Raw genomic sequence first — 8,995 nt, 5'->3', positions numbered from 1 at the left:
CCCCCCGCCGAAACTAGATTGAAAATGGTGACTGGACTTGGAGCTGAGCTGCACCCTCCACAACTAGATTGAAGGACAACGACTTGACTTGTAGCTGATGGGTCCTGGAAGAAAAACACACTGTTACCCAATAATTTTTTTTTTATGTGCAAAAAAATGTGCAAGGAATTGTGGTACGAGAGTAAAGGTCTAGAACACTACAGCCAGAGAATCAGAGAAACATTTAGTAATAACTTCAGCCTCAAGCAGTATAGCAGGTGGAGACTCCCCAACTCCAAGTCACCGCTTCTGGCTGTGTGAACTTGAAAGTCGTGGCTTGCACTTCACTTCTCTCTTGCAATGCATGTGTGTTCCTCTATTGACAAACCCTAAGAGTCTACAAAAAAGGGGAATCTTCGAAGTGTCATGCCCACTTAAAAGGTAAGTAATAGTGGTATCAAATTGAAAACAGCAATTCAGCACGTAGCATCTCTATTCATAATTAGTTTTTTTAATGAGCTTCTTTTTTTTAGTGTGATATTTTTGCTAGGTATTGTTATTATGGCTTTGCTGATTTTACCAAATGGATTTTATGATTTGCTAAATAGTTGGACACTGTGTATTATCCTTGGTATTATCTTTTCATTGAAATATTGAAATGAATTAGCTTGCAAACCATTGGGGCCTAGTAATTTTTCAGAGGCAATTCTTTCCCACTGTTTCTGAGAACCTCCAAAAAATCTGCCTATTTAGGTTTTCTTCTTCTTAATTAATTTTAGCGTTCTTCCAGAGACTATATATTCTCTAAATATATTCTTTATTTTAACCAAATTTCAAACCTACAATTGTACATAATATTATTTTATATTTATAAAGTCTGATTTCTAGCTAAGCGTGCATTAGTCAGCCTTGTTGTACAACTAACCACCCCAGGATCTCAGTTGCTTACAGCAAGCATTTAGTTTTTCACTCATATTGGGTTGTCAGAAAAGTCATAATGCATGTTTGTGACAGATGGCACTAGTTCAGTTTGGAAGTACTAGTCATTTGCGTCTATGTTATTGCTATGTCATTTGACAGCTGACAGTTCTAGCTTCATTCTCAAAAAAAAAATGGAGTGATTTGGTTGAGTTTTGAAGATTTTACAAGTTCAAGATGGAAGACCAAACTGTGAATTTTTGTCATATTTTACTGTTTTACTCCCATAAAGGGAAGGATGCGTGTAAAGCTTGTGAAAAGTTGCCTAAAATCTACAGTGACAATGCTCTACAAGGACATCAGTGCCAACAATGTTTCACAAAATTCTGTGCTGGTGATTTTAATCTCAACGATGCACTCAGTCAGGGAGGCCCACCGAGGTTGATGACGACAAAATAAAGGCATTGATCTAGTCAAACCCACATTACATGACACAAGAGATTGCAGAAACATTGAACATCCATCATTCAGGCATTCACGATCACCTGAAGAAGCTGGGATACATAAGCAAGCTCCATAATTGGGTTCTGCATGACCTCAAAGTTCATTTGACAGCGCATATAAACATCTGTAATATGCTCATTAAACATGAGGAAAACGATCCTTTTCTGAAGCGACTGATAACTGGTGATGAGACGTGGATTGTTTACAACAATGTGGTGTGAAAACGGTCTTGATCCCAATGTGACGATTCGCCTCAAACAACATTGAAAGCAGACATTCATCAGAGGAAGGTTATGCTCTCAGTGTGGTGGGATTTTAAAGGTGTCGTGTTTTTCAAGCTCCTACCAAGGAACCAAACAATCAATTCAAATGTGTACTGTCAGCAATTGGACAGTTTGAACGAATCCATCATCCAGAAACGTCCAGAGCTTGTTAATTGTAAAGGAGTTGTGTTCCATCGCGACAACACGAGACCACACACAAGTTTGATCACCCGTCAAAAATTATTGGAGCTTGGATGGGATGTGTTGCCACACCCCCCATACTCACCTGACCTTGCGCCGTCAGACTTCCACTTGTTTTGCTCTCTTCAAAACTCCTTGCATGATATAATGTTCAATTCAGATAGGGCTGTAAATCAGCACCTTGTTCAGTTTTTCACTGATAAAGACAGGTCCTTCTATGAAAGAGGAATTATGAAGTTCACTGAAAGATGGCAAAAGGTTATCAGACAAAATGAGCAATACATTGATTGATCTTTGTTCTTCACATAAATAAATGACCTTTGAAAGCCACAGATAAAATATGTCATGACTTTTCTGACAACCCAATACATTTCAACAATTGCAGTTTGTTAGTTTTTACTTCTCTAAAACTTCACATAAATAAAATCATACAATAGTGCTATTTTATCAAGGTTTTTTTTCATTCAGAATAATACTTTTCAATACATCTGTTGTAGTGTAGCTCATTCTTTTTTTATTACTGAGTAGTATTCTTTTGTATGAATATAAATATACAATGATTATCCATACTTCTATTGATAGCTACCTGGGCTATTTCCAGTTTGGGCTATCATAAACACATTTGCTATAAACATTTTGTCATACTTCTTTTCATTAACATATATTTTTGTTTCTTTTGGCTAAATTTCTAGGAGTAGAATTCCTGTGGTATATGGTCAGTATATGCTTAGTTTTACAGGAAACTGACTAACATTTTCCAGAGATCTGATTTCTAAATCTGTGCTCTTACTATTATGCTATAGAGTTTCAACTTGGGCCTTGCAGGAAAAATGGGATTTTTACAAATAGAAAATTTAGGGGAAGATATTTCAGATTAAGATGTTTCAGTTTAAGAGAACACTATTACCAAAAGCATGTGCTTGGGAGAGTGAATTTTACTAATGAGAAGGAAATGAGGTATGTATGTGTTTGATATACTAAGAGATGAGATTACAAAGGTAAGTAAGTAATTTACTGGAGATGTACTCAATCACAGTGCTAAAGATTCATGGCTTAATGTTATAAAAAAAATGGTAAACCATAGAATTTTTGGAGGAGTGTTCATTCATTCATTCATTCATTCATTCATTCATTCATTCTCTCCAGTAAAATTTGCTGAGTTCTAAGCATATGCAAGCACAAAAATCTTAAAATATTTGTGATATTTTAAGAGGTGCCAAAGATCTTAAATATCACAATATCAGGAAAGGAAAGAACACCTCTGAGAAACATGTAACAGGGCAATTCTAAAGGATTTTATAGTTAATTCAATTGTTTTCTAAAAGATACTTAAGAGCTTACTATTATTAGCCAAAGCTTGAGTAATCAGGCAATTGACATTGCCCCTAACCACAACAGAGAACTTAAAAGACAATCAAGTTAATTAAGGCTAGGAAGATGGAAGCAAAGTGTGTTTTTGAAGACATATTGTAGGGAACACAGTAATTCTATTATAATACCAAGTACCTTAAAATGAAAATTCTAAATGTAACAGAGTTGAAGTGTCCCAGGTTTTTACATGAGAAAAGCTTGTTTAAACTACTGTATCATAAACATAGGGCAATTTTAATTCTAAGTTGATATATCATAGTATAATTACATTTATAAGTTCTTTCAAATAAATTCTTAGAATATTTTTATTTATTGTAGGAAATATAACCAAGAAGATCATATTTCCTTTGACAATAACAATATTCAGAGGTTTAGAATTTGATTTCAGGCCTTTTTAAATTTAATAATGCGTAAGTATTAGTCGTTTTTTGGACTTAAGGCAAACTAATTTGCAGAACTTAAAGACAGAGGGAGATATAATAGCATGTTTTCAAGGAAAAGCAGTGTGTAATCATATTTAATAATGTAAGTTACTTTAATGTTATGCCTATAAAGAATTTTGGGATATGTGTAAAACATGAGAATTCAGAGTGAGTCAGAAGAAAATCTATAATATCATAAAAGCTGTACCAGCAATTTTTCTCTTCCATTATTTCCACACGCCCTTACCCTGAGTCTAATTGTCATATTGTAATTTCTTAGTTATTTGCACATGCTTCTTTTGTGAGCAATACTTGAGCATTATATTTTCTGCCCAGCTAAGTAGATTCTTAAATTATATTCTGCTTTTTTTTTCATTATTTAGATTCTCTATATGATAACACTGGGGACCACCATTTGATGATCCCTCTCCATCTATCTGCACAGTCTGTCATTTTCTGATTATGAAAAATGAGAAAAAAGTCACAATTCAAAATAATAGCATGACAGAAGTAAATGGGAGAGATTGGGGAGACCCAATTGGAAAACAGTGCTAATTCAAGAAAAAACAAGGAGCACTGAATAAGTTATTGTCGCAATAATGCGACAAAAACAAATCATTCCCAAACTCAGTGGCTTAAAACTAAAATTGTTATCCTCATCACGTATCTATGAGGTGGTTGGGAATTGCCTTATCTAGATTGGCCTGGATCAATTGCTTCGTTTCATTCAGGGCTGCCCTACATTTTCTCACCCACCTTAGACTATTAAGGTTTTTTTTATGGCAAGAGGTAGGCGTGCAAAATGGTCAATAGAAACTTGATCCCTCTTAAAGCCAGAATTAAAACTGACCCACTATCACAACTGCCCACATTCCATCAGCCAAAGCAAGTCACTTGACTAAGCGCAATATAATGGGACAGGGAAGTATATTTTTCACATAATTGGGAAAAAGGCTGTATATTATGAACAATAATCTAAATAACCCAACCATTTAAGCAATCTACAATATTTCTGTAGCTAGACTTCTCTCTAGAATTTCACAACTATGAGTATATATTTCTCTACCTAGCTGTCAACCATGTACCTCAAATTCTCAGTCCTTGACAATTTCAGTCTTACCCAATGGTATGTTTTAAAGACCTACTATTTGTAAGCACAGTCCTGAGTCATCAATAATGGAGAAGGCAATTTATTAGTTATTCCATTTCTATTAAGTCTTGTGGGAAGTAAATATCGTTGTACCTGGGATAGAACCTGTAGGCTTGCTGAGCATTGACCTCTTTTTCTCTAAAAAATGTCTGCAAGGTGTGAGCAGCTTCTAAACTAGGATTCAGCATCAATTTTCCTAAGTGCAAAAAAGAAGGTAGCAATAGTATATTTTTAAAAATGCATTGTATAGTATGGATATTTTAACAATATTAATTCCAAAGACCAGTCCATGAATATAGAATATATTTTTTATTTATTTATGCCTTCTTCGATTTCTTTCATCAGTGTCTTAAAGTTTGCAGTGTACAGATCTTTTGCCTATTTGGTCAAATTTATTCCTAAGTTTTTATTCTTTTTGATACTATTGTAAATGAAATTGTTTTCTTTATCTTTTTTATGTAAGTATAACTGATTTTTGTGTATTGATTTTGTATCCTGCAACTTTATAGAGTTTATTTATTAGTTCTAGTAGTATTTTTTGGTCAGACCTTTAGGGTTTTTTTGTATATAAGATCGTGTCATCTAAAAACAGATACAATTTAAAATTTTCCTTTCCTATTTGGATACCTTCTATTTCTTTTTCTTGCTTAATTGCTCTGACCTAAACTTCCAGTACTATATTGAATAGGAATGGTAAGAGGGGACATCTTTGTCTTGTTTCTGATCTTAGAGGAAGGGCTTTCAGCTTTTTACCATTGCTTATGATGTGAGCTGTTGGTTTGTCATATGTAGCCTTTATTATGTGGATGTATATTCCTTATATCCCTAATTTGTTGAGAGTTTTTATCACGAACAATGTTGAATTTTGTCAAATGCTTTCTCAGAATCTATTCAGGTAATCATATGATTTTTTATCCTGCATTCTGTTAATGTAGTGTATCACTTTTATTGATTTGCATATGTTGAAACATCCTTGCATCCCAGGCATAAATCACACTTGATTACAGTGTATCATCCTTTTATTATGCTGATGGATTCAGTTTGCTAGTATTTTGAGGATTTCTGTATCTGTGTTCATCAGGGATATTGGCCTCATAAAGCTGAAAAAAATACAGTTCTATGCATCAATACAACATAAATAAAATTAAAAGTCAATTAGAATAAAGAATGCATTGTTAGTGCAATGACAAGAGAAAAAACTGTTCTCATTTATTTAATCAATAAATATGATGGAGAATATAGTTTGTGTTAGGCACTTTTCTAAATTCAAGACTTCAAAGGGCTGAGGAATATTGGCATAAGAAGTGGACCTTGAATCTGGGAACAAAAGGAAAAACAAATGATAATGCCAATAATATTGATTCATTTTGGTTTCCAACCCTAACACACACTGCCCTGTTCAAGCTGTATATTATTCCATATCCAAGTCTACAAAGTCAAAGAACAGATTAAAAATATATATACCCATCAAAAATATCAGTCAAATTCATTTTTTTCTTTAAAACCTCATCTTTTAATATTAATAATACATCTAATTATGTATTTAAATTGAAGGAATAAAATGTTCCTATATACTTTAACTTAGAATATTAGTGTTTCACAATATGCCCAATGCATACGTGAAATGATGATATAGAATCATAGATAAATCTTGCTTTATCTTTGAGTTTTTAAAGTTAAAATTTATCTGATTACTTTAGAAATAACTGAATTCAAAGGTACAACCAATTGCCTGGTACAGAAAGGTACATAGAGCTCAGACAAAATATAAATATAACAATAAGCTTTATTCCATGTTTAGTGGTATAGGTTGAGTACAATTTTTCTCTTTGTTATTGAGGGCACTAGTATAATATACTTCAGGGCATAAAATTGGGAACAGTTGCATATATAGATAAATACAGTCATAAAACAATAAATATTATCCATTGCTCTCAAAAAAATGGTCATTTCATGGAATAATAATAAAGTAATTTGCATTCTGTGAATAACTGAATACATTTAATAGTTGCTTAGTTTGTGGTTTGAAAAAGGTTAGCACAGGCAATTAAAAGGAATAATTAACTGTAGCATCAAAAGTAACATTCTTATTTTGTGGTGCTTTGCTTTCAAAAATAAATGATTGATATAAATATAATATATTTAAAATAGTAGTACAGAAATACGCCAACCTCACTAAATGTAATTAGTAAAAATGTATATTTTATAATAATATTATTATAGTTAAAAAATGTAAAATGTACCTTCCAATATATCACACTTTTAAAAACTATAGTTCTAGTAGAAAACTTTTTTCTGCTACATAGAACTATTTCTTAAAATCAGAGGCTTAATATAATGGGAAGTGGGCTAAACAAATAGATTTGATAAAACATTTTACCATTTAAAAACAGTTTACTCACAATTTTAACAAATTTTAATTTTGTAGTTAAAAATTGATTAGGAAGATCAGTAATTTACATAAAAACTGGCTCATTATTATACCAGCTGCTGAAAATTTTGTGAAACAAGTTTCACAGTGGCAAGCACAACTACAGGCTGTCTTAGATATAAAAATATCTGCAGGCATGAAAGATGTTCTATGCGATTAGAGAACTACAGACTCAAATATCTGAGAATTTATCTTGTGGATGGTCTTTATTCTCAGTGAAGATGGGAAGTTATAAGAAAAAGTTACCTGACCAAGTTGGAGTTCTGCTAAATTGACCTATTCCTGGATAAAATTAGGTAAGGGAACAGGATTGTATAAGCTTAATGAATGTGCTACTACGTAGCTGAAATTATAGAGGTTATTGGATATTTCTGTTCATCTTATACTAAATTAACATAAATTTAAAAACTGTGAATACCAAAGGTAATTATATTTATTGCAATACTTTTCATGTCTCTAGGTTAATTGTTCCCAGGAATATTTTATTAATTTAAATTCACATCTTTTTCATAGGGCAAATTTAGACTTCAACTAATATTTCACTCTTTCTTGTTTTTTCTGTTTTTTCTTTTTTTAAAGATTCTATTAGGGAATTGGGAGAGCAGAACAGAGCTGGGGAATCTGGGAAGGGGAGCAGACAAGCAGCTGTTCTTTGATTCTTCAGTCTAGTTGTGGAGGACATCGCCTCACTGGCCCACGTTGGTATTATCACTGCACTCTTCCCGGGCAAGGCAGATTGGTCACTGGCTTCTGGACAGCCGCCCACAGCGGCTCCGGCAGCCCACACTGGCCACTGGCCGCTCAGCTGGCTGCTGGCCACACACAGCAGCCCATGGCAGACCACTTGCAGCAGGGGCTGCAGCCTATGCCGTTGCCAGCAACTCACGGCATCCCAGCTCCAGGTCGAGCTTCCGCTCACCATCTCAGCTGCAGAGGGCAGTGTCACTGGCCCTCATGTGGAATCCGAACTGGGGCCCTGCTGCACAGAGCCGGCGTCCCAAGCCAGCTCCCAACCAACGCGCCACTCGGCCGGCCCTCTTTCTTGTTTTTTCACTAGTGGTGTCTCCCTCTTGATTGCATATTTGCATCAAGAAGAAACAACCAAAGCGTCCTCTGATAGATAATTGGATAAAGAAGTTGTGGTACATATTAAGAATGGAATACTATCCTGCCATAAGAAAATATGAAATAGTGCCATTTGCGACAACAGGGATGGATCTTGAGATTATAATGTTTAACAAAATAAGTCAGACAGAAAAAGCAGAGAAACATGATTTCACTGAAATGTGGGATATAAAACTGAAAGCAACAAAGGAACAAGACAAACAAATAAAGAAACAAAAATTCATAGACACAGACAATAGTTTAGTGGTTACCAGAGAGTAAACGGGGAGAAGGTGGTAAAAGAGGATAAAGGGAGTCACATATATGGTGATGGAAGGAGAACTGACTCTGGACGGTGAACACACAATGTGATATATAGATGATGTATTACAGAATTTTACACCTGAAATCTATGTAACTTTGCTAACAATTGTCACCGCAATAAACTTTAATTTAAAAAAAGAATTAATATTAAATTATCTCACCATAATAATATGATTGATAAAAGAAGTAAATGAATTAACCTTAGTAATCACACTATTTTATTAAAGTAATTATGAGTATCTATTGTCCTAAAACAAATCCTTAAATCTCATATATATTTTTTCAATCACAGAAGACTTAATAAACAAGATAACTAAACAAAATTGGA

Source organism: Hipposideros armiger, unplaced genomic scaffold, assembly GCF_001890085.2.
Source record: "Hipposideros armiger isolate ML-2016 unplaced genomic scaffold, ASM189008v1 scaffold_177, whole genome shotgun sequence".
Lineage (NCBI taxonomy): Eukaryota > Metazoa > Chordata > Mammalia > Chiroptera > Hipposideridae > Hipposideros > Hipposideros armiger.
Note: the sequence above shows the minus strand (reverse complement) of the source record.